We start from the raw sequence: 15,104 nt of genomic DNA, 5'->3' as shown, positions 1-15,104 counted from the left end.
CTAGCAGCTTGTTTATCTCGGACTTGTACACTTGGGATTTCTCAGAGCTCTTTGCCAGCTGATTTTCAGTCCTTCGCAAATGAGGCAGTACTGCTTCCTTTGGAGCAGTTAGAGGTGGAGGACTGGTTTTCCACAGGAGGGGGGTAGCGTATCTTTGCACACCTTCAACTTCAACCCTCATTGTTTTATCTTCCAGCATGTGCACAGCTTCTGCATCTTGCTTTGACCTAGTCACAAGCCGTTCATTTTAGTAGGGTAAGATGTCCATCTGCCACAACCTCTCAACTTGACTGAATAGATCATTAGGTGCAAGGCTTACACTAGTGAACAAGCATTGTTGTATGTGAGGGATGTGTTCGAGGAATTTTGATGGACCTTGGAGTGTCCATCCCAAATGAGTTTTCACAGCTGCTGGACCTCCAGGGGGTCCCAACCGAACTGGCTCAACAGGGGTGATCAGTTATGGGTAATCTGACCCAATGAGCAGTAATGGCCTTGCGTGGTCGATTGACTGCAGAGGTAGGCCTCTGAGATGGTGATATCTCTTTTGGAGCGTTTTAATTGGGTAAGAATGAGGTGCTAGTCCAAGCTCCTCAGCTGTGAAGGCTCTTTTGATTGCAAAGTTGCGATCTGGTTGTGTGACAGGACTCACTGAGAATGATACTGTGGAGCCACGGATGATGCGGATGTCTTGACGCACTGTGCGAAGAGACAGGTCTTCAGGCTTACCGTGAAGGTGGAGTTGCTGAGCTGCCTCATGGAGAAGTATAGTGTGCTCTGAACCATCGTCTAGCAATGCATATGTATCCAGTGAAAAGTCTCCATTGCGTATGATGACTCTGCACAATTTCAGTAACACTCTACTGCCAGTTGGTCGATCGACATACAGAGTTTCTATAGTGGTGCTGGTAGACTGTGTGATCTCTGCAGTTTCTATGGTCACATTAGCACTCATTTCATTATTGACCTCATGCAGAATTTCAAGATGTCTTTGACACTTCTTGCATTTGGTCTTAAGAGTACACTGACCTGTTTGGTGATCACGTCCACATTTCCAGCATCTCCGATTAGATCTGATCCAGGTCCTGATCTGCTCTTTAGTCAGCAGCTTGAAGTTTGAACACTGACTGAGATAGTGCTGAGTTGTATTACAAAAGGGGCAGTATTTCTTTGGTTTCTCTAGTGGTCTCACCTCAGAAACAGCATTTCTGTGAACCGATTCATCCTTGGAAACTGGCCTTTGCCTCGCTTCCATGGAAGATGGCAGTAGATTTGTGAAATACTTTGGGTACTCTTTGCTGGTCTTTGCGGAAACTCTGTCTCTCTCTGCCAGAGTCAACAATGAATTGGGTACCGTCCCCTTGCACCCTCACCTCATACTCCAGCCATTCTGCAAATTCAAACAAGGTAGGGATAGGTGTATTGAGTGGATTGACATACCTCTTAAAGTTTGCTCGGAGATCGTGAGGCAATTTAGCGAGGAGTCGGGTGACGTGAGACCCACAAGTCAGTTCTGTACGTCCAGGACTTCCTAACTGATCCAGCATTCCGACCAGGGATCTTTAGTGCGAAAAGCCTGAATGCTCTGGTGTCACCACTTCTTATGCTGGGTCCATCCATCAGGACAGCAATGCATTGCAGTGCAAGTTGATGGGGTTGCCCATAGAGTTCTGTTAGAGCCTGCATGGACTGTAAGGGTACCTGCTGTTACAGTAGGAGTCAGCAATGAGCAATGCTTCTTCAAGCTTCAAGTGGTCCATCAATAATTGGAACTTAAAGCGCTCTGTAGCGTCGGCGGGCAGGAGATTATCAAGAGCTACCTTTAACCTGGCGAACTCACGCGGATCCTCTTTAGTGAAGTTAGGAATGGTAGGGGTTGGACCTCGATAAGTGTTCTCTTGACTGGGTGGCGATGAGGGGCGATAAGGTCTCTGTAAGGTCTCTATAAAACATTATCATATGATATTTTAATATGCCTAAAACATATGCATATACACACTTCAAGAAATCTGTCTTTATTTACAGTAGCACTACTGCTTTTGCGTAAACAGTAAAGTACCGCAAATTCCCATATACAGTAAGTTACTGTAAATTTCATACAAATACCCACAATGCAGTGCATATTACAGTAGTTAACCGTAAATAATATAAATGGTATTTTACTGGGCTTTTTTGCGGTAAGTAACTGTAAAATTATGGCAAAGTCTAACAGCGTAGGACCCATAAACGAGACACACCTGCGGCTGATCTGATTGCTCGTCAGCACAGCTGACGCTGATAGGCAATCTGACCAGAGCAGTACACACAGAATGAACAGGCGAACCGTGACACAGACCTTCAGACTGTTCTGACTCGGGTTGCTATATCTTTTCTATTGGACTTTCGGTTTTCCTAAAATGATGATCAAAACTCGGAAAAGTCCCATAGACTTACATTGATGGAATGTTAAAATGAGCCAAGGCTGTTTAAACTCCAACTGACAAAAATTCTAATTTAAACACCCAGAAACCCACTAGACTTAATTAAAAGTGCCAAGGGTCAAAGGGTGACTACAACTATCCTCTCACTGGCAACACTCTTTGCATTCCTCTGTGACTTTTAATTACATAGCTCTGGCATGAAACTCTGAATGGTGCAGGCTGATAGGTCTTTAACCCTTCTAGGTCTAAGGGGTTTTAAGTCCGCCTGGCACTATGTTGATATTTCGGCTTCTGGAAGGGCCAATTTTCATAGCAGAGTGAAGAGAGTCATATTTCTGAATTCTATAGACTCTCAGCTACAAGGTGGATGCATTGATAATACACTTCTTGAGACACTTGAATGGGTTCTGATGTGATATATCACCAAGAAATACAAAAACGGAAGTTCAAATTATTGTTTTTTTATTATATAAAAAGAGTAAACCATAATGAATAAGGGATTTTACATCAAATATTGATTCATCAAAGGGTTTAGAACACCTGTAAAAAAAATTGGGTGAAAAAAATATAAAGAAACAAAATAACTATTTATATTTCTGTGACTGTAGTCACCATATGTTTTTTGGGGAAAAACACAGAATATTGCACTGTGCACTGTATTTGCACATCAGTCTTTCAACATTATTCTTACATCTTACATGTTGTGCCACATGTGAAAGCAGTTACGCTCTGGCTGTAGGCAGAGTGGCACATCACACTCATTCCATTACATTTCCATGAAGTGTCCTTTCTGAGAGATCCTCTGGGGGATTTCTTGGTCAGTTTATTTATTTTTGTTTTTGGAGCATCCTTCCTCCCTTCACGTATGGTACCACAGGCTCCAAATTTGAGGGACAGCAGGTGCCTGAAGAGTTTTGGGCTGGTGTAGAAATTATCACCGTAGAGGTGATAACCACTGCCTAGGAGAGATGGCCTCATCAATTTCACCACAGAGTCAAATGAGAGCCCTAGCCCAGAGGCCAACCTGCTTTTACCTGAGTATATGTTGAAGTCACAGGTATAGCCATTGCTGGAGTCTGCCAGCACAAACAGCTTTATCCCCCACTTGGTGGGTTTGGCTTTCATGTACTGGGTCATCCCAGTTCTTGCCTTGGTGGCCACCATCCTCTCATCAATGTAAATCTGCTTCCTGGAATGGTAGGCAGACTGACAGGCGGCCTTTATCTCAGTCATCAGTGGCTTCAAACGAAAGAGTGTGTCATACTCATCTGGCTGAGTCTGCTTCTTTCTGTCATTTACTACATTTTCCTCGGTAACACTTTATACACGTTTCTGTAATTATAGTGTACTTCCGTGTAGGTATAAGGGAACAAAACGTTAAGTTTTGGGTAATAAAGGGGTAACAAGCAGATATACAACCTGCAAAGAACTTCGTAAGTAAACCGAAATTACGGTGTACGTTTCTGTAATTATAGTGTACTTCCGTGTAGGTATAAGGGAACAATACGTTAAGTTTTGGGTAATAAAGGGGTACAACCAGATATACAAGCAAATTATTTATAATGTAATTATTTTAAAACTAACAGGTACCTATTCTGTTAATATATTCCAGGCAAAAATTGTACGTCTGTTGTATATAAAAGTTTTTATCACATTTCTGGCAAAATATGTTCTTGTGCAATGTAGTTACAGGGTAATTTTGACATCTGTGGGTTGTAAATTAAACTTATTAAAATTAAAATTAAACTATATATATATATATATATATATATATATATATATATATATATATATATATGGCTGTATGTAAGCACAGTATGATAAAAATTGAATCTGAAACAATTTTATAAACAGCTGATTTCGAAAAACATTGGCAATGCTATTTATTGGCTTTTCTTACTAAACTACTTAACGTTAAGCCAAAAACAATTAGTTTCTGCTATGATTTTAATTTAGAACGTACCATGTAGTACTTAGTACTTACCTTATCACATTGTATTGCAATGACACTTAAATGTCAGGGCAAATATACTGTGTAATTAAAAGTTTTGTTTTGTTTTGTTTTTTTAATAAGAGTACCTTTCTCTGTAATTACTGTGCATTATTTTTTAAATAATTACATTATAAATAATTTGCTTGTATATCTGGTTGTACCCCTTTATTACCCAAAACTTAACGTATTGTTCCCTTATACCTACACGGAGGTACACTATAATTACAGAAACGTACACCGTAATTTCGGTTTACTTACGAAGTTCTTTGCAGGTTGTATATCTGCTTGTTACCCCTTTATTACCCAAAACTTAATTATTGTTCCCTTATACCTACACGGAAGTACACTATAATTACAGTTGTTTGCGGGTCGTAGTATAAAGTGTTACCTTTTCCTCTGGGTTACTCATATGGTTATTCCAAGATATGGTATGGTACCTATCCCGTGTCATGACTGTTTTTGGAAAATTCACAGAATTTTTTTTTTTTTTCTCTTCCAATAGTCATTTACTGCTGGCAGCTTTAGAACTCCCATGTACAAAACTAATCCAATGAATTGGAAAATCTCTCCAGGGTTGATGGTGGTCCACTTGTACTTTTTCCCAGCAGCAATGTTTCTCTCTGCCAGCTTGTTTGAGTTGGCACACAATGGTCCTGATAGAATCAGCACTAAAAAAGTGCTTGAAAAGGCCGAGGGGGCTTTGCTCTACATACGTGTACAATTGCACTCCAGGTTCCAGTCTCGGGCAAAACCTTTGTGGAATGGGGGTCACATCAGGATCCTTTTCTGTCTTCCATCCTTGTTCCGGCTGGTCTGATGGTGCTGGACATCTGACAGGTGAAAGTGACTGGCCGCGTCCTACTGGGGAGCCAAACTGACTCTGTGACACAGAGGGCCTCCTTCCCCTACGACGCAACCTCAAGGTAGGGGTCGCAAACCGTCCTCTTGGTGGCTCTGTGGCAGTGCTGGAGGAGCCGGGTCGAGGAGGAGACCTGGATCTGTGGGCTGCAGGAGGAGACCTGGATCTGTGGGCTGCAGGAGGAGCAGAAGCGGTACTGTGTAGAAGAGGGCGAGCGGTCGGGGTCCTGGGTTCAGCAGATGATGTACTCGGCTGCTCTGGGGTTTCCTGATTTAGACTAAAACACACACATTTTTTAATTAATTTACATTCCCACATATCAAAAGTTGTACAGCCTTTATTACAATGTGGTAAATAAAGATTAGCTATTCATCATCATGTGTGAATATTTTACATCAAGTAAAGAGTCATAGAACTTCTAACAACAAATTATTACTGGAGCCTTCATCATAGTATTATATGCACAGAGTAAATACAATGTCTAAACCAAACCCCCTCCCCATTTCAGCTTTATGGAGACAAATAGTACAGGCCTTAGATAAGGCTTACTGCACCATTATCTCTGAAAAGCTACAATAAAATTTCCCTAAAAAACATTACAATAAAATAGACAAGCAAAGTAAACGAAATAGCTTATTACTATGCAATATTAGTCAATTAGTAGTCAAAAAAATTATAATTTTGTAATATTTTTTTCCATCATGCATTCAATACTAATTGGCTTTGAGTAATAAATTACATTTGTCATTCCATGCAAAAGTCGGATGTTATTGAATAAATTAAATCTGCTATGCTGTAAGGTCTTTACCGCATTCAAAGCCATTTCCTTAATGTTTCAAAACTTGCTTGGCATCCTATTTGCACGTTCCTGCAAACGTTGCCAAATGCCAACCGTGACGACTGCCCTGTTGTGCCCTGCAGCTCAGTCTTGTCCAGGCCAAACAGTCTACAGAAACATGTAATGTAATATATATATATATATATATATATATATATATATATATATATATATATATATATATTTATTTATTTATTTATTTACTTGCTCTCTTGGTCATTTCTCCTACAGGACGTGTTATATATGCCTGTGTGATGTAAGTGGCTCAAAAGGAATTCAGAGGGTGGGGTCAAACCAATTATGGTAAATAATCCTATAAAAAAATAAAAGGAAAAACATATGTTTAAAAATCAAATGCTATTCTGAATGTTGTCGATGTCAGTAATGGTTACAACCCTGCCTGAAACTAAATTAAAATGTAGTCACTTTTTTTCTTTATATGAGACAAAAAGTGGAGAAATATATGAGACATTCTCAATGTATGATAGTGGCAAGATGTTTGCTATGGGACAGTATTTTGAATGACCTGTACATAGTTGTGTATGTAAAGTATATTCAGGCCTACATTGCAATGCCCTCAGAGTGAATGAACTGTATGAAAGTACTGTCAGTAATGTGCCAAAACATATTAGAGAAGTATGCTGCAGCTTGGCTTCATAGACTCATTAACATTTAAAACACATTAAGATGAGAGGTTGACAACTTCACACCTGCTGTGTTTTAAACTGTTTTGGAATAGCTCTCATTGTGTAAATAGTCTGAGTTCAGCAGCTCATAAAGGCTTCAATAATTGATAGCCACAAACAGCCAATAACTAAGCTTCTCATCACTCACAGCCCTAAATACCTTCAGGGGATATAGTGTTTAGCTCAGAAATAAACAGATAAAGCAGAACATGATTTACACACAGCATTTATTGTGTTTTGAGTTCTAAAAAATACATTTTACAAGTTAAAGAAAAGTGCATTCAATGTTTGAACACGTTAAATGTCAAAACTCATGGAACCGCCTAGAGTTGATACATTGATTTTTTTGATTGATTGAGTTGATTTTGCTTTGTTACCATTTCGAAATTTTTAAATCAAAGTTAACATTTTAAATTATCCACAAACTGAATAATTCAGCTGCATAAGGTTGCAATATAAAGAACAATCTTTTCAATCTACATTTTCTTTAAGCCATATGTTTGATTGTTTTGTTTATCATGTATGAAGGAAAAATGTTTAATTTTTTTATCAAGACAGTCATCAAGACATCCAAAGTTTGTTTATATTGGTTGTGTTCCATACAAGGTCCTGAATGACACTTGGCTGCAGTGACCCCATTCAAAAGACTGAGTGTGAAAAGCGTCTTGAGACGTGAAAAGCGTCTAAACCGGACACCCACATTCCTCTATCTGGTTTCCGCTGTCAAAGCTACATTTATTTCTGAACATGCCAACTGCTAACATGGACCATAAGGAGTTTGAACAAACAGCTGCAAGCTTAGATCAGCACCAAATAATTACCTGGCATAATTTAATTAACTGCATTGAGCTTTGTATTTTGTATTTAAATAAATTATTAATAGCAACACATGTTATGAAAAATAAGGTCTGAGGCCTTCATAAATTCCCTTTCTTGATAACCAACCTAAAGGTAACAGTTTAATTTAATGGTAGCTTTTTGTGTGTGTGTATTGAATTAATCAGAATCATATGTTGCTGAATTGCTTAAGAGTGAACCTCTCTAGTGGAGGACTTTAAAGATTACTCTTCTTTTCATAGTTTATTTACTGCTGCAGTGTAAATGAATTACTTAAGTAGTGTTACCCATGTGTCACTTTTTGACACCCTGACATTTATTATCCCCTTTTGAATGATTTATGGCCCCCTTGTCACTCATGATTGACAGGTAATCCATGTGTCAAGAAAACAGTGTCTCTGGTTTACAGTGCCAAACTGACTGGTCATTTGTTGAATCCTGGGTATTCCAGTCTGTTGAGGGTAAACTGTTGCTGATTGTATTTTCCTTTGATTGTTGGGGGTAAAATTCACCCAAGCAAGTATTACGCAATGTTGACACCCTGAGTGCCTATATGTTAATTGAGTCAAAATATTTGAGTCAAGACATTTATGAATACCATTACACCTACAACACACTGGCTATATTCATTAAAATAACATGTCTGGGGATGTTTTAAGAACAACTGTGTGTGTGTGTGTGTGTGTGTGTGTGTGTGTGTGTGTGTGTGTGTGTGTGTGTGTGTGTGTGTGTGTGTGTGTGTGAGTTATGTCTGTCTATCTGTCTACTGCTTTAAACTTCAAACTAATTTAAACTTTAAACTTCAAACTAATTTAAACTTCTTCAAACTCTCTGGTCCAAACTTTCTCAAGCAAACTTAAATTTTGTCTTGACGAACTTTTTAATTTAGTAATATATTTTAAGGGGTTTTAATTTTAAAAAAATAGGACAGTTGAGGAGGTGGAAAAAAAAAAGGAATTTGTTCTCAGTGAAACAAGAGAACAAATTTTTTTTCTCCTGAAAAAAAAATTTTTTTTTTCAGGAGTTGCTCCAAGGAAATTGTGAAAGGCTCACTGAAACCCACCTGAACAAATGGTGGCAAATGAAGACTGGGAGAATGGCAAAACCAAAGAGCTTTCATCCAGCCTTGTCAGCACATGTTGAGGAACTTCTAGGACACATCGACAACATTGTTTTTGAGCAAAGGAAGGACAAAAAGCTTGAACATATCGACCTTTTAATGTGTGAACTGATTCCTGAGGTACGCATTTTATGGGATCATGTTGGTACAAATATATACTGGATTTTTTTATATCACCAAAAAATAAAATCATAATTTTCTCACCCTGGTATCATTTGATAATATGTTGGGAGAAATTGATGGCTGTTTTTTATATTTTTTGGTGAACTAACTCATTAAGTAATTACTGTTTTTATCTTGTGTTGTTCAGATCAGCCTTATAATACTGAGACGAACGGAAGGTTTCAGTCACTTTTGGGCTGATATATCTTATCTTGTGGAGTGTGTCATTAAAATAGCCTTTTAATGTCACAACATCCTAACAGTGAGTGATGTTGCATAGCACAAGCGGAAATGACAACAAGGTTCAATGAGCTAACTACGTCTGCTGCGTTGTGCCTTCCAGTTTGCCCATCAAAGTAAAAACAGTGAGTGGTGTTTCATAGCACAACAGACTTTGCGAGTGTACAGTTGCACGTGATGTGTTGCAACATGCAACGTGTTTTGCAGAGTTCCCTCAAGCCAGTCCGTGACAAGTCCAGCCTCCTCGCCTACTAGGTCACGACCCCACCATGCCAAGGCGAAATGGTGCCTTGGCACATCTCAACTGACTACATCATCTAGGCCTTAGGATGGTTCCACAAAGAATTGACTGCACATACAACATGAATTTACTTCAGACTAAAGATTTGACTTTACATACAGCAAAAGACACTGCATCTTTGTGTCTCATTAGCTAAAAAATACTTTAACCTTACAGTTCATTAAATATTTTAACACAGCTAATTGTTTTTTAATCTTCACAATGTATAGCCAGAGGACTATCACAAAAGTATTTAGGAAATTAAAGACATACTAGAGTATGTCTGTTTAAAGCTGCTATTGCCCTATTGCTTAACAAATAACTTTGTCACAAAACATACCTAAAAATGTTATTTCTTTCATTAATCAGGATACAAATAAAAGATTATTATGTGAATTAAGGGGTTTGATTGATTACATTAAGATTTGTGATTCTGTAATCTTATCATACTGTTCTTTAGTCAAGGCTAGACAACCAATTAATATTTATACTAATTACCCACAAAACATAGCTAGCATTCTGTCATTTATTTAAATGTCTAAACTGTTTATAAGAAAAATAGTAATATACACAAATAAACATTATTTTATGGTTCTTTTCATTTTAAAAAAGTGTACTTGAAAATGTGTAACATATTGCGCTGATTATTACGATAAAAAATAATGACAATTATAATTGCATTACGAATTGCTGTGAATACGGTAAGGCAGTATCAGGGCAGTATAAGCTCAGGTAAAGCGCAGCTAGCACAATCATCGGATAACGTTAGCTGTATGCTATGCTACTATCTAAGCTAACTAAAAAACACACTAACAACGAGAAATGTTTAATTTCACAATCTATAGCTTCGGTTAAATACTAGTATATGAAACATATAAGTTAAATTACATTAATTTTAATGTGATAATTAACACGTGATAATCTCCATAACGTGCGCGCGTTTGTCCTCGGAGTTCCCCCCACATCAGGATTTCTGATCGTAAATATTACAGTTTTTTACAATCGCTATGACAATTTTTTCAATACTTTTAACAAATTTCCTAAACTCTTAACGCACTAACACACCTACAACACACAATTGGCAAAACAGTTAATTTCATGCTCAAAATCACACATTGTAAACTAAACTCCAACACTAATTTTCAAAATACAATAATACACTAGCAACAATACACTATGTCTACCAAAACACTGCAAACATGTCTCAAAATCAAAAAAAAAAAAAAATCAAAACACTAACATATGTTCTCGTCCAACAGGAAGATTTAGTCAATCATAGCACAATGTCATAAAAACACTGACATCAGATGGAATTACAGAAACTGCATTATTTTATATGTGTCAGCCCTTATACAACAGACAGTATATTGTGATCATAGATTGTGTTTTGCACTGCAGTTTCTTTTGAAGCCTCTCTACATTTTTGTTTTGTTGGGTTTAGGTCTTTTGCTGCAGAAATTCAATACAGTTTTTTACAGTCGCTAGGACACATTTATCAATACTTAAGTCACTTTTTCAAAACTCTTCACACAGTTCTCCTAACCAACTTTCAGCTCGGCACAGCAGTTCTACCAGAAAGACTCGGGAGAGTTATTTCAATAAACCATACATTTATTGACAGCTCAGCAAGCTGATAAACTACAAAGTCATTTGGCGTAGGCCCCGTCCGTAGTGCATAATCCGAGAGTATCGGATCTGCAATTCCTGCCTAAAGATGAAGGCAGGGGCGCAGCCGACCCCCCCTGGGAGGTATGGACGGGACCATCCTGGTGGTGGTGGGGAGGATGGGGGTAATCGTCGCTTCAGTATCTGCGAACTCAAACATGTGTAAGTACCGTGCTTTTATACAGTGAGCATAAGAATATGATTGGATAGAAGTGAAGGCAATAAGTGACGTAGTAATTGAGTCTTCCCAGCAGAACTTATGCTAAAGCTTTCATTTCATTTCACATTCAAATCACTTCATACATGTCTCAAATAAACACATTCTTCCACAACACTAGCAAAGGTTGACAGCCAACAAACACACTTTGTCACCCACAAAACAATGACCTAAAAAACACTAACAACATGTAGCATTATACAATGTTTTCTTGTGTAAAACAAGGACACATCTCTGTTTATAATTCACTGCAATATATGGGTTACTGGAATGAATATGAATACAGACATGATGCAGAATGCTTCAATATATTTTATGTCTTTTATTAATTTTTTAGTTTTTTGCAGTGAGTAATTCCAAAATACAAGAAGTTGTATACACACCATCCACTGATACAGATACAATAGTAATGCTAATCTACTCGGTCAACTCCATTTGGCCACAGGTTCTCATCCACATCACATCTTATGTCATCTAGGGCAATACACCTAGGAAAGAATCTTCTGGCATGCCTGATCCATCCCTGGCAATCTTCTGCTGATATGTCCAGGTATCCAGCATTCATTGCGTCCAGGAGGGACATTTGATCATGTGGATGGTGGTCATAAACCTTCCACCTCCATGAGGAAAAGAATTCCTCTATGGGGTTGAGGAATGGAGAGTAAGGTGGGAGGAAAAGTGACACCATTCTGGGATGGGTTGCAAACCACTCAGTGACTGCACGGGAGTGGTGAAATGCCACATTGTCCCATACAATTATAAATGTTGGCTGATTTCTTCTCTCTGCATCCCTTTCCTCACCTAGCACAACCCTTCCATAGAGATCATGCAGGAATGCAAGGAGACGTTCAGTGTTGTATGGCCCAATTAGTGGTTTGTGTAACAGCAGTCCATCAGTGGATATTGCTGCGCACATTGTGATGTTGGCACCCCTCTGGCCCGGGACATCCACTGTGGCTCTCTTCCCAATCACATTCCTCCCTCGTCGCCGTGTTTTGGCCAAGCTGAAACCTGCCTCATCCACAAAGATGAAAATGTGGGGTGTTTGCCTGCCTTCAATCTCCATGACTCTCTAAAATAAATCCACAAAGGCAACATAAGCTGTTACAGTAGTAAACATTACCTAAAAATATGTTTTGTTTTGGTTTGGTTTTGTTTAAAAACAGTTCTGTATTTTATTGTGATCTTACCTGGACATATTGGTTCCGGAGTTCCTCTCAAAAGGCACAGTGTACAACTGTTTCATCCTGACCTGATGTTTTTTCAGGACTCTAGAAATAGTTGTTATGCTTACACTGTGAATATTTGCAAAAGTAACGTTGTCTGCCAAGACTCTGTCTCGAATCTCAGTGAGTTTTATGCCATTGTTTCTGATGACCATATCAACAATGACAGTTTCCTGCACATCAGTGAGCATCCTTCCTCTCCCACCTGTGTGAGGTAACCGTTGAGTCCTAAGCAGAAATGCAAAAGCAATTACACACAAGTCTATTTACTTTTGTAATGTGCAACTCAGTCATATGCCCTTGCAGAATACAAGTTACCTGTTGGTTTGCCGGAAAACTCTAACAATAGATGCCATTGTTGAGCGTTGCAAATTTGGCTGCACTCTCTGACCAGCTTCTCTCATTGAGAGACCATGATTTACTACATGATCAATTACAGTAGCTCTGATCTCATCTGAGACTACAGCTCTTGATCTTCCTCTTATTCTTCTTCCACCGCGCATACGTATTCCTCGCCCCCTCCCAGCCACTCTTCTTCCTCTTTCAACCACTTCTCTATTTCTGGCTGGGTCCATGTTTACATCACAATACAAAACTATTCAGCAGTTGTCTCCTTTTGTAATGAAATTGAAAGAGTAACACCTGTGTATATGTTCATCTAAGAATCAGCTGTGGTTGGTCCAATTGTCCAATTGTTTTTATAGCATTTAATTTTAAGATTTAAAATATATTTCATTAAAATATTACTGTAGAAATGGAGCGAATTGCTGTCTTATTCAGTTTTGTATTATGTTATTGTTTTGAACATAAGTTTAACAGTTTTGAAAACAGTATGTAAGCATGTGCAAATGGGCCTGTAGGTACACAGAGTTTTGGCGGTTGTTGTGTCGAAGTGAGAAAAGAGTTACAGGTAATGTAATTTGAAAGATGTAGTCATTGAATGCATTTTGTGCCAAAGCAATGATAAATGATCCACAGTTTAGCCCACATATACTTCTGTTGTGTTCACTGTGTGAAGAGTTTTGAAAAAGTTACCTAAGTATTGATAAATGTGTCCCCTAGCGACTGTAAAAAACTGTAAAAAAAAAGATCTCAGAGTGCTTTATAGAAAAACGAAGACAGAGACAGAATTACAAGACTTTATTTGCAAAAGGACATTACAGCAAGATAACAAAAATATGCAATATAGCTGCCATTTATTATGTGAAAATACAAAAATATACAAACAGAAAAAGCACCAGACCAGAAGAATAAAAAAAAGAAAAAAAAGTCATCTTTTAATTATCTATTTGCATAATTCAATGAGCTGTTTCTCAGTAACAATAGAATACAGTTTTTTCAATACATTTAAGTTTCCTAAACTCTTAACGACGCACCAACACACCTAAAACACACAATTGGCAAAACGGTTAATTTCATGCTCAGAATCACACATTGTAAACTAAACTCCAAAACTAATTTTCAAAATACAATAATACACTAACACAATACACTATGTCTAACAAAACACTGCAGAGGTAAAATATTGAGTCCGCACACCAGAAAATGCTCCTTGCAAAATCCTTCCCTGAATCAACTATGCAATCCATATCTACCCTCAATTTCCAACTGGAGGAGGTACATAGATGATATTTTTTTCATTTGGACCGGTTCTGAAACTCAGTTAAAACAGTTCCATGAGTTTATCAACGCTAACAGTTGTCATTTGAAATTTACGATGGAATATGACAAGCACAGGATGAACTTTTTAGACATCCTTGTTTACAGAGATTTAAATAGACTGGGATCCAATCTGTACCGAAAAAGCACTGACAGAAATTCTATTCTTCATGGACAATCTTTTCACCCTATTCCACTCAAGAGGAGTCTGCCATTGTCTCAGTTCAGTCGCATTCGCCGGATCTGTAGTTCTGATAATGATTTCCAAGCCCAGGCAGCTGACTTAGAAAAACGTTTTCAACAGAGACAATACAAACATGAATGGATTACCCAAGCACGTAATCGCTTTGAAAATATATCACAAACTGATTGTCTCAATAACATCAGATCCAGACCTTCTGAGTCCAGAGTCAACTGTATTGTCCAATACTCACCTCTTGGCAGAGATTTTGAATCCATCATTAAAAAACATTGGCACATCATTGACTCTGATCCAGCACTTAAATGTTTCACCACATCACCCCGCATTGTGTATAAGAGAGCACCTAATCTCAAAAACATGTTGGTGAGAGCTCATCTTCCACCATTGACTCCACCACATTTTTTGCAGTCTATTCCCTTTGGGAATTATAGATGTGGCAACTGCCCTCAATGCAACTTTACTCATAAAACTTCCACCTTTAATCACCCACGTACTGGAAAACTCTATGACATCAAAGGTGTGATCACCTGTAACACAAAGAATGTTATCTATTTGCTCAAATGCCCGTGCGGCTTGGCCTATGTTGGAAAAACGACCAGGCCACTGAAAACAAGAATCTCAGAACACAGATCAAATATTCGTAACCATGACATCAAAAGTCCAGTAGCGGTGCATTTTTCACAAGCCTCTCATAACGTTT

This window comes from Squalius cephalus (genome assembly GCF_949319135.1).
Source record: "Squalius cephalus genome assembly, chromosome: 5".
In the NCBI taxonomy this organism is placed as follows: Eukaryota; Metazoa; Chordata; class Actinopteri; order Cypriniformes; family Leuciscidae; genus Squalius; species Squalius cephalus.
The sequence above is the reverse complement of the archived record's forward strand: the minus strand, read 5'-3'. Positions refer to the sequence as shown.